At 31.0% G+C, this 19,290-nt stretch overlaps 1 pseudogene; it reads right to left on the reverse strand.

Annotated features, from left to right (window-relative positions):
• Positions 1 to 620: 620 nt before the first annotated feature.
• Positions 621 to 7,994, reverse strand: LOC131172551 (methylmalonate-semialdehyde dehydrogenase [acylating], mitochondrial-like; annotated as a pseudogene).
• Between the last annotated feature and the right edge of the window lie 11,296 nt (positions 7,995 to 19,290).

The following is a 19,290-nucleotide window of genomic DNA, read 5'->3' on the forward strand; positions in this document are numbered from 1 at the left end:
TTTAATTTATATTCATTGGTAAGAGGTATCTTGTCCGTATAGTTGAAAACACTCTTTATAGTATAGCAATTAAAGTAATAAATATATTAAAATTATGTCTAGAGAAAAATAAAAATATTAACTAATATATTTACTATAAGCAGTTTTATTGTGAAGATTTTTTTAAGTACAATTGAGTTAATGAGTAGTATTAATTTATAATAGAAGATGTAATGTTTGTGAATATATATATATATGAAGAAGATAAACTGCATAAATATTTGTGTTTTGTGTATTTAATTTATTTATTTGTAATTTACATACTTCCGACGGTTCACAACAATATATATTATCAACATCACTATCAGTAAGAATTCAAGATATATAGGAATTAGATTGGCCTTTCTTGAAAGATAAAAGTCTTGTTTGGTAGCCACGGAAGACTTGATTGCTCCTACCCAACTTGCGTTTTGTTATGAAGCTTAGATTACATTATTACTATACCTGCTTGCAAAGCCTTGGGTTCTGAAGCAATCACCTAATTTTAAAAATTCCATATAGCCAATTGCTTTCTTTTTTTTTTTTAAATATATATATATATATATATATATATTGGCCACAATATGTCTACTAGTAAAATCTAGGGTTAAATGAAACAAAATTGTTCCAAGGCTTCATAGAATAAGAGAACCAAAATGATGACAAATTTCTGAAAGCCTCTGCAAAAAGGCCTCTATGTGGAAGTTTTTGCTATCATGAAAACAAAGCAGGGAGGAGATCTGATTATAAATATGGGCAACGGCCTTGAAATTGACCTCCCTTTTTAGTTGGAGGGGAGGAGGGAGAGAGAGAGAGAGAGAGAGAGAGAGATATGTAAACGAGGAAAAAGACATTGATTTTTATTGAAGGCTCAATGCCAGTAACAGAGACAATTACAACACTATGTCTTCTGTGATGTTGGCATTGCCAAGGAAACTCCACTGCCTGCAGCTAAATCCTTCCATTGTTGAGTTATTGTTTTGATCTGGGTGAAATAGTTAACTCCAGCCTTTCCTGCAATTCAGACAATTTTCTCTTGTTTAGTAAATTCAACAATTTTTGGTTGCATTGCCACCTTTACTGGGAAAGGCCTCTGGAATAAATCATTTATAAGAAAAGAATTCCACTGAATTCTAAAAAAATAAAGCTTGATTTCTATTTCTTTTAAAATGAAATTTTTTTTATGAATTTTTTCATTTCAAATATAAGAAATAACAAAAAAAAAAAAAAATCGAATTGGATTCTTGTAAAATTTTACATTCCAAACAAGAGAAAAAATAATTGGTACAAGATGTGCAAGAACAAAATTGAGCTAGAATGGCTGCCAAGATTGTGAGGTCTCAAGTATAAAACCCATTCAAAGCCCAATAAAATAAAAATAAAAACAAAAAAAGAAGCAAGGTAGAGAGTTGATATTACCATAGAAATTAAGATCTCCTGCAAAAGATGCCTTGGAGCCAGTGAATGAGAAAAAGGGTAATGGAACTGGTATAGGAACATTGATGCCAACCTGCATCAAAATGAATCATCTCAAATAAGTATTCTTAAATATGATCATGTTAAACAAGAATGAAATTTCCTGTAAACTCAGATTCAGATAAATTCAACAAACCAAGGCAAGGAATTGCAACAACATATCATTTCTAATTCATTAAAGAACAAATCACCATGTTCTTATCACTCAATACAATCCATCAATATCAATAAGAAATGGGCATGTCTTAGCTGCTAAAATTATGGTAAAACTTGACTCCAGATTAGAATTTCAAATGTCACCCATTATGCAATGTTTTGCCCGTTATGTAATGGCTTTTGCCCTGCCAATTGGACTCTCCATGTTGTTATTGTGTTTAGGAATCACAATGAACACTGCCCAAAATGGCCATTATAGGACGCATCATGGGCATACCACAAGACCATTTTAAGTTGTCAGCAACCTTTTCTTTCCTAACCTCAAACAGCTTATTTTGACACCAAAATTCTTAATATCTGCCCTCGATTTTCAGTTACAAGATTTATAAATGAAACTTTTTTTTTGCAAGATAAAGGTGATTTATATTGTTGTAGAATTAAGCATCGTTCTCATGATGCTATGGTCTTCAGTTTCACCTGCCCTGCCTCTATCTCAGTCTGGAATTTCCTTGCAGCTGCACCAGATGTAGTAAATATGGCAGCTCCATTGCCATATCTGCAACAGGAGTATTACCACATGTAAAGAGACTAGATGCAGCGAAAATGGTAATTTACAGGCTAAGGAAGTCATAGTTGAGGATATACTTATTTCTATTGACAATGTCAATGGCTTCTTCAAAGCTATCAGCCTGAGGGTTAAAACAAGAATAATAAAAGATACATATTAATAAATCACCATTCCAATCCACACAGGAGAAGGAAAACAAAATTCCTTCAACTCACCTTCATGCATAGGAAAACCGGCCCAAAGATTTCCTCCTGCAAAGGTCATAAGCAAAAGTCAATCTTTTGGACACATTCAAGGTCCATGTCCTTCTGTCTGACCTACAGATTTTCCAAAGTCCAGTTTACTGAAAAGCATGAATAATACCTTGTAGCACTCCATATCAGCTGTGACACCTGATAAGATAGTAGGACCAATAAAATTGCCCTGCTCATACCCTGGAACCTGGTTGAAACCATCAATAAATTGGTAAGTAGAACATTTCATCTTTACAAAAGCTGAAAATCTGTCATGTTGATGAAGAATAAAGGACTCCAAGGATCAAAAGGACCCTCGAAAGAAAAGCACCGAGTCAAATTTTCAGCTACTTCCTAAAATGAAAAATTATAGTCGCCCTCTTACTGTTTTCAAACTACACCATAATTTCCAGTAATAATATATCCTTCATGTCTGAAAGTGAGTATTATCCTCACCAGAAACGAAATACCAGTTTGATTACCCCATTCTTATCAGCAATGATGTATCTGGTGCTAGTAACAAAATAATGATGCAGAAAATTAAATAAAGATACCACTATGTTTCTTCCATCAAGGAGAAGTTTGGCTCCACTTTCAACACCACTTTGAATTAATCTGTGAATTCGTTCCTTGGCCTGCAAATGCAGAAGTTAAGACAACTTTCGTTTTCATTATTTTATCATCTGAAGTAGTAGTTGTGCAATCAACTAGAAAGAATGTACCATACCTGTTTGCTAATCACTGGACCCAAGTCTGCATCAGGCACTGTTCCAGCATTTACTTTCAGAGCCTTTGCACGTTCCACCAGTTTATTCTCCCTGGAAAACAAGGGAAAAAATTGCCATGATACTACAATACCATTATTGATAGCCTACTTTAAGTTTCCTTGATTGTGAACTGTGTCAACACAATATAATGGCAAACAAGTGTAGCTCTTCAAGTGCTCATATGCATAAAGCACACCAAAAGAAAGTGAAACAATTAGTAGAAAATATTAACATTAAGTCAAGGTTTTAGTCTTCAAAATGAAGAGAAACTAAATTAAAACCATGCAAATTGAAAGGCATAAGAATCTAAAAATGAAAAGGATGAAGAGGAAAAACATAATACCATGGTTGTGAATCTCCAACAAAACTACCGTGCTCAGTGCCATGCAACGCTGTCCAGCAGCGCCAAAACCAGCAGCAACTAGGGCATTTAAAGCAGCATCCATGTTCGCATCAGGCAAGACAATTGCATGATTCTTGGCTCCCATGTTGGACTGAACAAAATAATTATAAAGCCAGACATCAAGCATTGCAAAGCAATATATTGTCCCTAAGATACTGGATAGTTACTAGCAAAGAAAATGAAGTGCACTTACCTGAACACGTTTCCCTTTGGCTGATGCTCTTGCATATATGTGCATGCCAGCCTTTGGACACAGCAACAAGAAAGTAAAATGAGTGTGAAACTATAATACAAGTATCACCATGTAGATGGAAAAAAATAAATAAATAAATAAATAAAAGAGGCTGACCAACTATGCTGCACATCCAGTCAAGAGATTGATTATTCATTAAAAAAAATAGTACACATTTCATAAAAAGAAAATAGTATAAGACTGATGCTAATAGATATCAGGCAACGAAAACTATAACAATACTAGAGATGAATTTACTTCAAGAAACCTAGACTATCTTCTGTCAATTCATTTTGTCTATTGAAAATGCAGAAATGTGTTTATATGCTGAAAATGCAGTACTGTTTCCTAATGTTGGAAACATAGAGATCATGAACTTTGACTCTTTAAAAATTATTTTAAAATGGACTAATGGATTCTAAGCATAATGTGTTCATTTATTTATCAAGCAGTAAACAAAATCTTAAAAATTTTCTGCATTTTGGAAATTTTCCACAAGCAAGTATGCTTTGGGGATTCCCAACTTGCAAAATTTGAGATGATATATAAAAATCACATAGGAATTGGAACATGGACACAAACAGCAATGAGTAACTTACAATATTGGAACCAACAAAAGATATAGCTCTGATGTTGTCATCATCACAAATAGCATTAACAACATCCTGCCGCAAAATTGAGACATTTTAGGAAACAAATTTTCTTAATGGTAACATGAATTACCACCGATTACCAGAAATTGAAAGTTCACATCTTAGAATATAATATGTGGAGCAAACATAACTCTTTGCAGGCATGTTATATCTTTGCAATAATGCAGACATGCTAAAAAGTCATCCAATTGAAAACCTAAACTCCTTAAAGATGTAATTAAAATATTCAGTATGTTCTTTGCATTTTTGCAGGAAAAGACAAAAGGAGCCAATGAAGCTTCAAAGAGCTGAATAAGTGAAGAGGAGCTTATTGTTCAGTAATAGCATACATTGGTGCCATGAACGATGTTCAAGACACCATTAGGCAGACCAGCTTCCATGGCTAACTCTGCAAGCATTATAGAAGCTCCTGAAAACACAAAAAAAAGAAAATTATAGATGAGAGAACAATATGAATGTAATTCTATTTCTCAAGGTCACAAATATAACTAAATAATCTTCTGGAAAATAACAAAAAAAATGGTATAACCAAGAAAACTGCCTACACTCATTTATTGAAGTCCATGCATTTTAGGTCTTATATATTAGAACACAGACAGAAATGGTGCTTATAAAACCTTATATCTGATTCAGAATACAAAAAATTTCAGTAAAATGTCTTTCCTGATTCCAAACTGTATTAAATTGGAAACAATTCCAAACAGCACCACACATTATTTGCTTTAATGTATTCAGAAATGGTTTGCAAACATGTAGCAATAAGATGCACAGAATATGCAACTCTGACTAGTAGAAAGGTAAATAGATACCCCCTCTACCCATAATGTTTGTTCTCCAGCCCAGAATTTGCCAGGACTTCCAACACTCGTATTCCAATTTATATTAGTGAAAATAGCAAAAAAGCCTCTGTGACATGGGGGAAATTTTTAAATATTAATCATTTACAAGGACAACTATTATAGATAGAACAAGAAAGGATTAGCACTACATGTGATGGGAGTAAACAAATGGCAAAACAAAGTCCTAGCTTCCATGCACTATTAGTATAGGAGGATGAGATCTCACAACTATGGCAAACACCACCCTTCTCAATCTCATTTGCCTAAAACATACAATGGAGACTACACTTTCTCTGCAACCAACCTCTAACAAGTTATTCATGATATATCTACATTTTTTTTTCCTATTATGTAATTGTTACAGTTCCATGGGAGAGATAACGCTTTACAATATTAACAAGTTAGCACTCACCTGGATCTTTCTCTGAGGGCTTTAAGACAAATGTATTACCACATGTAACTGCAAGAGGGAACATCTGCAATAAAATAAAATTAAAAAATTTTCCTTTACTTTTGTTTGGGAATCAAAAAAGATTGATTTCCGACAGCCAGAAAGCCAGCTAATTTTTGCATACTCATGACAATTAAAAACATAATATGAAACAATAAATTAGAATAGTTAACTGTTCTGAGTTCTGACTCATATTAAACAAAACATTCACAGTTCAGCCTCACGAAAAACAAGATGTGCAAGTGTCATAATACATAGTTAAGGATCGGTCAAAGAATTAAAAGTAATGTTAGGAATAGAAAAGAGAACAAAAAATGCAAATCATTAATAAGAATTTAGAATGCCTTACCCATAAAGGAATCAGTGCAGGAAAATTGAAAGGGCAAATCCCAGCACACACTCCAAGTGGCTCTCTAATGCTATAGGTATCAATTCCATTTGACACATTAGGGACATACTCGCCCATTTGCAGAGTTGCCATTCCACAAGCATGCTCCACGACCTCTATATGAGAGTGAAAGAATAGACACAAGAAATCAACAATTAAGTTCAATAATTTATCACCACAAAAACTTCTCAAACAAAAAAAGGGAGGGAATATGAACTAACCAAGCCCACGGAACACATCACCATGTGCATCCTTCAAAGTCTTCCCCTGTTCAGTAGTAATATTCATCGCAAGCTTATCCTACAAGAAGATAGCTAGGATTCTGTTAATAAAAAAATTGAAGATTTCTGTTTGTAAAATGATAAAATCCAATGCAACGAGGCAAGAAAAAACACATGCTTACAATGTCTCTACGAATAAGCTCTTGGAGCTTGAACATAATGCGTTGGCGGGTCGTCACTGGTGTGTTACGCCAAGATGGAAAAGCCTGCTTTGCTGCAGACACTGCAGCTTTGAACTCTTCATTTGTAGTCAAAGGAACTTGTGATACAACTTCTTGCGTTGCCTATCACAAAAAACTGAAGTCAATCAGAACCCAAAAAGAACAACTACTTGCAACAATATATTTAATATAACACAGAAAACAAAGTTCTAAGTACTCACAGGGTTTATCACATCAATGGCTGTAGATGATTGCGAATCAATAAATGTGCCTCCAATGAAATTTGGTACCCTCTGATACAATTCATTACCAATGAAATGATACAAAAAACACTCATTGAATTAATATTTCAATAGCAAGGAACTTAAGGCTATGGAATTAAACTTTGGGTTTGACTTTTAAACTAAGAAAAACTATAAAAAGAAATTGTTTTCACATTGAAAATTTTCTAGTAATTACAAGTCTGTATAACTTCAACTTCCATGGGGAGCAAAATCGCAGTTAGTGGTTTAATGATAAATTCCTTTTTCAAATTTCAACTCTTTTAATTTCACAAAAATATATTTGTCAAGAAAGATATTTCAACTATAAAAGGTGCGAAATTCAGAAATAGGGGAAAAAGTTAAACATCACACATAAGTTACGTTCCTTCTTTAAGTTCTTATGATCTGAATGAAGAACTCAATTAAACAACAACAAAACTAACTCCCTAAAATTTCTCCAAAGAAAAAAAAATAAACTTAATCTGAATCGATCAAAACATAAATGAAATGAATTTGTTTGAAAGAACTTAATTCAGCAAGAACAACTCGACTATAACAAGATATTTACATACAGCTCAGAACAGCAAAGTTCCAAACTGAGAAAAAAACATAATTTCCCTGGTCTTTCCCGATAACCAAGCAGCCCATAATACTCTTAAGCTCAAATATCTCATATTTCCCTTCATCCACTAAACCTGAGTATATATATATATATACATATATATATATATATATATATATATATATATATATATATATATATATATATATATGAAAATATTACCAGAGGTTTTCGCTTGCTGGAAGAAGGCTGAGCAGAGAACCTCAAAGCAAGTATCTGAGGACTGAAGGCCTTCAGATTTCTCACTGAAAACGGATAAATACACACAAAATCAGAGTTCAGTATCATTTTGTAACTCAAAATTCAATTAGTATTTGATCAAAAGCATTCAAAACCTCGCTGAATTGAAAATTGAAGCAACATCTCTTTGCTCTTTCCTCCTCTCCTTATCTTTCTTTCACTGATTTGATGATTTTCTTCATGAATAAAAAGAGAGAGAGAAGAAGAAGAGACGTAAGATTTAGAGGAGAGTGACTTCTTAGAATCTGACCGTTGGATTTCGCTAAGAAATCATCTGACGGTAGATATTCAAAGTTGATGTTAATTTAATAAACATTCTTCCTAATCAGGACAATGTAGGTTGACTTTTATCCAAAAGATACGTAAATTAATTATATTACAAAGAATATAAAAATGGGATGTGTAAGTGTCATGATTTTAATTAAATTATCATGATTCTAACGGTAGTTTACTTTTATTTTTTTTTTAAATTAATATTTTATTTAAAAATGATGATTATGCATAGCTACTAAAAAGATGATGATGTATTGGGCATAATAAAAAATGATGATTATGATGTATTGTTCTCATCCTACCAGTAACGCCTTCAATCCTAATAGTAATACTAATAACTAATAAACCCACACACATCTCACAAGAAACAGAATCACCAAGACCACCACATGTGATCAGGTTTGCATTTCATTTATTTTATACCCACCCCATTGAAGCTGATCCATCTCCCCATCCAACCCATAAATGAAAGGAAGCAACACAGCATATGCATGCACATGCGCACGTGCGTTTGCGCACCCACGAAAAGAAGAGTGAGCGACTAAGCTAAAAGAGGAAACTAATATGAACAATGAGCACGATTTCATGTAGTCCGAAGCAACAGAAAAGGAGAATCATCAACCAATTTTTGCCTATTATATTGTGCTCAGGCTAACCACGCCACCCCTGCAGGTGCTGCAGGCTGCAGATGGAATATTACGTCCCATTGAAAAGCAGGGCGCAGGACGCTAGTTTTATTAGCGTATTGTGTGTTCGATTGTGTAGTCGCGTCAATTGGCAGGAGCTCGGGACACTAATATAATTAGCGTTCTGTGTACATTTCGTGGCGAATCTCTAGTCTCGTCCGAAGTCCCATCTCTAGTGAGCCGTTGGGGGAAGACAAGCGGGACGCTATTTTTATTCACGTCTAGAGTTCATCCCACTCACTTTATCTCCCCCTGCGCTCTCATTTACGGCATCCATCTCTTACGCGATGAAAATTTTTCCAAGAAGCAACTTACAGCCCTCAAAACGCTCGTTCATTTCTCATTTACGCCATTGTCTCATTTTGGTGGAGCAGCTTACAGCCGGGTGGAGCAAGAAGGAGGAGACAGGTGCAGTGGTAGATCACAAAGAGAAAAAGAAGAAATTTGAAAAAAAATTATATTCAGGTATGTATTTTGATTGTTTAATAATTTTTAACATGCAATATATGAAATGCTTGAGTGATAATATGTTTATTATTCTGAAAATAATGTAATTTTTTTTTATGCATGTTGGTATGTTTGTGAGAAACTTTTGGTGAGCAAGTTGATATTTTTGTATGCATGACTTAAGAAATAAAATTTCTTGACAATTTTTAACATGCAATATATAAAATGCTTGAGTGTTAATATATTTATTATTCTGGAAATAATTTTTTTTTTGTATGCATGCATGTTGATATGTTTGCGAGAAAGTTTTGGTGAGCAAGTTGATATATATATATATATATATATATATATATATATATATATATATATATATAGCATAATACTGTTAAAATGAGTAAAAGTTATTGGGAAAATATTACAAGAAATTAGATTTTTAGTATATAATAGTAAAGAAGGTAAAGAAAAAATAATATAAATTTGTAGTATTAAGAAAATGTTAGGAAAGAGAAAATAAAAATTATAAATGTAAATTATGTTATGAAAAAAATTTTACATTAAGTCATATAATTTTTGTATCACAAAATATAATAGTTTAATAAGTTGAACAGAGAATATGAGTATAAAGTAAAATAATAGTTTAAGTTTTTAAAAATTAGTAAAAGCTATAGAAGAAAGGGAAAAATTAATAGAAAATTGAGTTCATAATATATTATAGAAAAGGATGTAATAAAAATAAAATATAAATTTATATTATTAAAATATTATTAAAAAATGAAAAATTAGTAATATAAAAAATTGCCAAAAATAAGTAGCATTTTAATTAAAACGTAATTAATAAAAATAAATTATAAAATTATATTATTTAGATAATATTAAAGAAATAAAAAATAGTAAGATAAAAAAAATTGGCGGAACACAATATAACAATTAAAATGTAATTATTAAAAATAAAAAAATTAATATTAGTAAAATATGATTAAAAAATGAAAACAATAGTAACATAAAAATTTGTCGAAAATCATTGCATATTTAATTAAAATGTAATTATTAGAAATAAAATATTAATTTTATTTTATTAATTAAATTAATAAATATAAAAAATGAAAAATTAATAAAAATAGCAAAATTAATAAATTTATATTATTAAAATATTATTAAAAAATGAAAAATTAGTAATATAAAAAATTGCCAAAAATAAGTAGCATTTTAATTAAAATGTAATTAATAAAAATAAATTATAAAATTATATTATTTAGATAATATTAAAGAAATAAAAAATAGTAAGATAAAAAAATTGGCGAAACTCAATATAACAATTAAAATGTAATTATTAAAAAAAATTAATATTATTAAAATATGATTAAAAAATGAAAACAATAGTAACATAAAAATTTGTCGAAATCATTGCATATTTAATTAAAATGTAATTATTAGAAATAAAATATTAATTTATTTTATTAATTAAAATTAAAAAAATAGAAAAATTAGTAATGTAAAATGTTGTTGAAAATAATTTCTTTATTAAGTAAAATATAACGGCCTATTATCAACCAGACCGTTTATGCTGATAGTTGTTGCGATTTTTATTTTATCAGAAATGTCAATTCCAACTTTTGCTACTTTATATTGGGATGGAGAAATCATTATGGATGATGAAAGCTGTGAATATTATAGGGGTTCATCAACCGTCATTACTATTGGTAAACGTATGGATTTTGGTACTTTAGGAATGAAAATTGTCCGTGGAATTAATCTTAAAGGTGGACATGAATTTATATCGAAAATCTTATTCAGACAACCCATTGAAAAAAATGGCTCATTTAAATGGAACTGCATGGGTTTGGCAAACGATGACGATGTAAATATTATGTTTAATTTCATTGATGAAATTGGAGGTATGTCATCGATTGAATTATATATTGATATTTTTTGACCATCTGCAAATGTTGTTGATGAAGCGGGCCCATCAAATACTTGTTACACTGAAGCACTTCAGTGCATGGATGATTTTTAATCCGCTAGCAGTTATTATTGTCCCGATGATGATGAGGATGATGTGGAGTCTGATGAAGAATGGATTGATAGTGATGACTGGGACATGAATGAGGATGGTGGTCATCATAATGAGTTAGTAGTAGATTTGCCTTTTTACTATAATACTCATGTTGCAAACCCAATAATGCTGCTTGTCCCTCCTTTGCCTTATAATGAAATAGATTTTTCATTACTAATGGTTGATCCATGGTCAACACCACAGTGTAGTTCAATGTGGGATCCATTAAAAGAGTTTGAATTAGGACTGATATTCTCATCTAGAGAGGATGCCCAAAAAGCTGTCAAAGAATATCATTTACATAGGCACCATGAGTTTTGTAATGAGGAGACAAAGAGTAGAACATATGCCATCAGGTGCAAAGACATAAAGAGCAATTGTAAGTGGAGATTGCGTGCCTCACGAGGGAAAGGAAGTGATATATGGAAAATTACGCGATATAATGGACCACATACATGTGTTAATCCATCACTGTCACAAGATCATAAGTAATTAGATAGCAAATTTATATCTAATTTCATTCTCGCTATCGTATGTGAACAACCCAATGTGAAGATAGGAGCGTTACAGTATGAAATCAAAGATAAGGTTGGATATATGCCAAGTTATTGAAAGACCTAGAAGGCTAGGCACGATGCAATTATTAAGATCTTTGGTGATTGGGAGGAATCTTACGGAAGGTTGCGACAATTTATGCTTGCTTTGTGCAAACAGAAACCCTGAAAGTATGTTCTTCATTGAAGATGATCCTTTTTTTGTTAATAATAGATTAGATCCTGCTTATCGGGTTTTCGATATAATGTTTTGGGCATATAAACAAACAATAGAAGGATTCAAGAACTGTCGACCGGTTATATTCATAGACTCAACTTTTTTATATGGGAAGTACAAAGGATGTTTATTTTGTGCAACAACACTTGATGGTAATAACCATATTTTCCCAATTGCATGGGCAATAATCGACAATGAAAATACAAGGAAATGGGATTGGTTTATGTCTTATTTGAGGGTGTTTGTGACAGATCATAAAGGAATATGTGTTATATCAGATAGACATATTGCCATAAAAAAGGCAATGAATCAAGATTGGTGGCAGCCCCCTGATGGGCATCATCGATACTGCTTAAGACATATCCTCAACAATTACAACACAAAGTTTAAGAATACTAATATGAAAGAAGCTCTCCGAAAGGCAAGTTAGTTTTCTAACTTGACTAGTTATTGTTACTGTAATTTAAATATAAATTTCATATAGCAAAAACAAATAACATGGCTTTTTTATTTTTACAGCACAACAAATGGAAAAAAAAAAAAAATTATGAGGCCATGAACACAATCAAGAATGAGCATCCTGACACGTTTGAATGGGCTAGAAAGATACCTTTGGAAAAATGGACACCTTCTCATGATGGATGGAAACGCTATGGCTCCATGACAATTGGTGTGTGCACAATCACTCTTCAGGATGTCAGCATTATTTCCGGTTTGCCAGTACATGGGTCTGCTGTAACTAGAATGTCACGAGCCGACTGGCCAGAAGTTTGTGAGACATTATTGGGAGCTAGACCACCCCTAGAAATGATTCGAGGACATACACTAAAATTATCGTGGCTAGCTGATGAGTTTGGAGATATTCCACATCATGCTGATGATTAAACCATATTATGGCATGCAAGAGCATTCATATTATGACTCATTGGTTTGATATTTCCCGACAAGACAAACTCACGTGTCAACTTAATGTTTCTACCCCTTCTAAAAGACTTGAGGGAAGCTGCGACATACAGTTGGGGTGGAGCTTGCTTAGCCTTCCTTTATCGTGAGCTATGCCGTGTTGCTGTAACTAAAACAAAGGAGATTTCAGGACCACTATTCATTTTGCAGATCTGGGCTTGGGAGAGATTTAAAATAATCTCTCCATCAATAAGGGATCCATCAACACCTCATGATGCACCTCTAAGTGCTAGGTATGTCATTAAATTTATATTTTTATCCATTAAGCAATGAATAAATTGCCTTTTATTGTATTATATTTTTAATTTTCTTATCAACTAACAGGTGGAGTAGAGCTCGATAAATCACTGAAGTAATAACCCATGTACTGTCACAAATTCGGTATAACCTTGACCGGATGCGACCTGAAGATGTAAGTCAAAATTCCATAAATCTGACATAAAATAATGTTATATTTTTCCGTACATTTATAATCACTTCATGTTTTGCTAATATTCACTTGCAGATCACATGGGAACCATATAGCGAGGAATTATTGGATGAGCTGCCAGACATGTGTATCCAAGGTCGTCCCAGTTGGAAGACAGTGGTCCCATTAATTTGCTTTCATATTATTGAATGGCACCAACCTAACAGAGTGATGAGGCAGTTTGGTTTGGCCCAGCCTATTCCAGAACCACCTATGCAAACAGATGAGCTGCACGATATTACTCTCCGACTCAGTGAGAGTAATTGGGCACACCACCATGCAACATATATTAATCATTGGAATAGGCGAGAACAATATATTGTTCAAGGGCAACAAATGGGACAACCACTCCAATATCATTCTGAATATATGGAGTGGTACCGTCGAGCTGCTAGATGTTGGATCTCAATAAGTGGAGCTGCTATTGGTTGTGTGGTAATGATTAACAACATATATTTTTTTCATTATTAAATACTTATAATAATAATTTTATCTTTTTTAACCAAAAATGTAACGTTATGTATATATTTTTTATTTTTACAAGAGGACACAATTGAGGATTGTTTGATAAAATTAAAAAAACCATCAACAAAAAACGTGGAAAAAGTTAAGCGTACATTAAGGAAAATGATGATTGCTCTAGAACAAGAAAGTTGGCTTTGCCAAATGCCACCTCCTCAATCTGCACCTCAAGCAGGAACTTTTAATGATGAATTAGAAGAGGACCAACCCGTCAACCAACCTGGGCCCTCACATAGACCAGCACGATGTCGATCATGTCCTCCTCGATGTCATCAACATCCAGTGCGTCAATCCTCTCCACCTGATGATGTTATGCCCCCACCTGTCGCATTTCACCTTTTCTGCATGGTATCAGCGCCTGGTCCTGTTCCCTCAGCTCTTGCACCATCTGATCCTAGTCCATCCACAGTATTCCAACCATATTCAGCAACCATCCCCACACATTACACTGGTTGGATGCCTACCCCATCAATACCTGGCCCATCAGCACCATGGATGTCATATCATTCTCATGTGCAAAGCAGAAGCACATTTGACTTCACTAAGAGTCAGCAGCCACAAACACCAATGAGCAGCTTATTTGCTCCATTTGGCAGACCATCTAGCATTGGGCCATCACAATATGCTTCGAGCCAATTTGGTGGATATGGTTCAGATCAATACTATGCACTATATCAGCCTGGTGCCTTAGGCCATATTCCATCTGGTGCAGGTCTATTTGGACATCATGAACAAGGTGCTATGCACTATACTGCAGGGGGAGAATCATCAGGACAACAACAAGGGCAACCTGGCCAACCCCAAGATGCACAAGGTGATCCAGAAGAGCAGCAAGAAGGGGGACAACATCGAGTTCTTCAACCGAGACGACATATTCGAAGACCTGGTTGTGGCACATGACTAATTTAAATATTTATTTTCATTTGTATAATAATTATGAATACTTGTCTTAATTTATATCTTGCTTTAAGCCAATTGCTTGTATGACATGCTAGTAAATATTTTATATATATATATTTTAATTAATTTGAAAATAATAAAGTAATTAAAACTAATAAAGTAACTACATTTATTAATTGCTATGAAGAAAATATATTATCCATAATTATAATAAGAATCAAAATTAATATTAGTTATACTTTAATAACTTTTAACGTTTATAACTAACATAATTTTAAATTTATCAATCTACTATGTTCTAAATATTAGAAAAAAAAAGTCCCCATTAAGATGTATAAAATATACCATTTCAAATATTATACATTTATATTTTTAATCTATAAATCAAGAAATATTTTAATGATTAAGAAATTTTTTTTACAAAAATATAAAATTTCTAATGCGATGGTAATATTTGTAATTTTTTGAATATAAATATTTTTTAAACCGTACAATTATATTATATTTATAATGTATAAATAAAATTAATTTCACAAATATATAATATTAAATTAATATTACTACTACTAAAACATAAAACAAACTTAAAAAAAAATCAATGTAAACAACTAACATATGTAAATTTAATATATTTTATAAAATATAATAAATAAATAAAACTAAATGATCCAAATATTATAAATTTAATATATTTTATAAAATAAAATAAATAAATAAAATATAAAAATTGTGGGCAACGCTAATACATGGGACGCCAATCATATTAGCGTGTTGTTGGGTTACGCAGCGTTTTGTTGTTGCATGGCTTCTCTTGTTGCATGGCGTGCATGTGCAGAGAGGCGAAGGAGCGGAGCTGGGATGCTACAATAAGTAGCGTTTTGCTGCTGAAAGGGATGCCGGACAGGCTAGTACGCGGGAACGCTATTTTGAATAGCGTTTTGACGTGAGGATTCTATTTTGAATAGCGTTTTGACGTTAGGACGCTATTTTGAATAGCGTTTTATTGTGCCTTTCTTTGGGACACTATTTTAAATAGCGTTTTTTTTTTTTTTGACGTTATTTTGAATAGCGTTTATGTTCCCTCACCCCCTTTCCATAATTACGCAAAATCCTAACCCATTTCACTATTTTTGTTTCCACATTATCCTTGTACGGTCAATTTCCCCGGTTTATAGGTGTTGCAGTTGTTTAAGGCCTTCCCTTATTGGATGGCATCTCAAAGGGTGGTGGTGGTTCGTATTTGGCCTCCAGTTTTCTTATGGGCTATATGATAATGAAAGCCATTAGCTCTACCACGTCGTCCCTAGTTTCACCGGCATCTCGATGGCTCTTAATTCTCTTCTCCAGTTGCAGTAGCCTTCTTTTTTACTTTGCCTGTTTGTTCTAAGGGAGATGTCTTTTCTGGGAATCTCTGCTTCTTTGAGATTGTGTCTAAGTTGTGCTTGTCCCGGGTGGCGTCAGAGTTTCCCATTTGGTGCTTCCTTGTGCTGTGAGTTGCTCCCTATAGGTCCAGTGGTTGATGGTTTGGTGCGGTAGCTACAGGAGCATAGCTGAGTCTCAATGAGATTATTACATTTAACAATTACTTATTTAGTTTATGAGATTATTACATACAATTATGAGTTATAATGAGATTATTATATTTAACAATTAATTGTAATGTATGAATTAGAATAAAAAAAAGTTCATATTTACCATGAATACATTATTTCTATATTTTAATTGATAGATAATGATTAATATTTGTATCTAATATAAAATAAATATATAACTATGTTTTATCAATTTTTCATAAAGCTATAATAAATGATATAATTGAATATTTTACATTTCAATCATCTCAACTCAAGACAAGGTTTAATAAATTGAAATGTTTACACAATTATATTTTATTAAAAAGTATATTTATTTGTTATTAATAAATTAATATTTTATAAATAAAAAAACATTTTTTAAAATATTTTATAAATATAAGAAGATAAAAATTTTTGTCCCTAAACAAATATTCTGACTCTGCCGCTGGGCGGCTATGGTGTCGACTTTTTCCAGTCTTGCCAGATCCTTCTTGCTATCTGATTTCTTTAGATTTTTTTGGAGTGGGCTTTGGAATTTATTATTTATGGCTTGATGGCAAGTGATGGAAGTTAATCATCAACGTAATAGGCTTGTGCCATGTCCTATCAGTGTTTTTTTTTTTTTTTTTAAGATCATAATTGAAGGATTAAATAGATCAATAATTAATATGGATCAAAAAATTTTCAGCAATATAAAATATCTTGTTTACTCTTTATATTTTTTGAGGTAATATTTCCCTCCATCTTGTACTCGTTCCTCTTTCAATGCTTTCCCTTCAACTACATTCCCTTTTTAAGTAAATAGTAATAAATTATGCTTTCATTTTTAAGAAAAAAAATTAAACTTATTTTTTACACTTATTTTCTCTACACACATTGAAAGAAAACATATATAATTATTTGAATTTTAATAACTTATACCTAATATTTAAATTTTAATTTTGAAAATTTATTTTAATTTTACTTTATTGAAACTTTAAAGAGTACAATCCACATGTATTTTTTTTCTTTAGCCAATATTTATAATGAAACAATTTTCTCTTAGCTAATATTTATCGTTTGGAGGCTTTTTAATTGTTTTCCTCAACTCTGTATCAATTGACAAAAATCATGTATATTACATAAAATGTGTAAGGTATAACATGCCAAATTTTCTGCCCTTTAATCTGGATAGTTTCATTGAAAAAAAAAAAGGCTGGTTAATGTTAGGATTAATTGTAATTAAATCAAATTATTCATCTCACTTTTAATTTTAATTTTTGACTTTAATTAAATTTAATTATTTGATTTTTAAACAAAAATTATTTTAATTTAAATTAAAACAATTAATTATTATTCAATTTAAAATTAATTTAAAATTGATCTATTATACGAAATTGAATTAGACAGTGACAGATAGATTAATATGCTTATTTGGTTTGAGCAAATAAGGTGAATATATATTAATTCAATTCAATATATGTTTTAATCAATCAAATTAACTGAGTATGTGACATGTTACATTGATTGTATTAATTGTAAAAATTATAATTTAATTGATTCAATTTAATATATATTTGAGTCAGTTGAATCAATTTGAGTATTTGACATGTCATATTGATTATATATTTTAGTCAATTGAGCCTTTAATTGAGTTAATTGAATCAACTGAATTAATTTCAACACGTGACATGTCACATTAATCATATATTTTAGTCAATTGAGTTTTTAATTGAGTCAATTGAACCAAATTGATTATATGTAATGTCACACTAATTATATATATTTGAATCAATTGCAAAATTATAATTTAATTGAATATATATTTAAGTCAATTAAATCAATTCAAGCATGTGACGTATCACATTGATCATCTATATTTAAGCAAATTACGAAAATTACCATTTAAGTGATTCAATTAAATATATATTTAAATCAATTGAATCAATTTGAGTATACAACATATCACTTCAATAATTTATTTTAGTTAATTAAGCTTTTAATTAAGTTAATTGAATCAATTGATTATGTGTAATATCACATTGATCATATATATTTGAGTCAATTGTAACAATTATCATTTAATTGATTCAACTGAATATATATTTAAATCAATTGAATCATTTCAAGTATGTGACATATCATGTTGATCACATATTTTAGTCAATTGAACATTTAATTGAGTAAATTGAATCAACTGATTATGTACAATGTCACTTTAATCATATATATTTTAGGTTAATTGTGACAATTATCATTTAAATGATTCAATTGAATACATATTTTAGTTAATTGAATCAATTAAGTATGTGACATGTAACATTAATCATATATATTTTAGTTAATTAAATCAAATGAGTATGTGACATGTTACATTGATCATATATTTTAGTCAATTGAGCCCTTAATTAAGTAGATTGAATCAATTGATTATGTACAATATCACATTAACCATATATATTTTGAGTCAATTGTAACGATTATTATTTAAATGATTCAATTGAATATATATTTTAGTTAATTGAATCATTTGAGTATGTAACATGTCACATTATCCATATATATTTAGATCAACTATAACAATTATCATTTAAATGATTCAATTGAATATATATTTTAGTTAACTGAATCAATTAAGTATGTGACATGTTAAATTGATCATATATTTTAGTGAATTAAGCCTTTAATTAATTCAATTGAGTAAAAATATATAATTTATTTATATAAAATATATTTTTTTAATTAAGTCAATTGAATTCACTTGAAATTATAATATTAATTAATTATTTATTATCATATATACATTAATCGAATCAATATAATTGATTTATATTATTAATTTAATTATGTTAATTTAATCAATTTAAATTCACATTGATCATTTGTTTAATTATAATAAAGT

This window comes from Hevea brasiliensis, chromosome 14 (assembly GCF_030052815.1).
Source record: "Hevea brasiliensis isolate MT/VB/25A 57/8 chromosome 14, ASM3005281v1, whole genome shotgun sequence".
NCBI classification, from domain to species: Eukaryota; Viridiplantae; Streptophyta; class Magnoliopsida; order Malpighiales; family Euphorbiaceae; genus Hevea; species Hevea brasiliensis.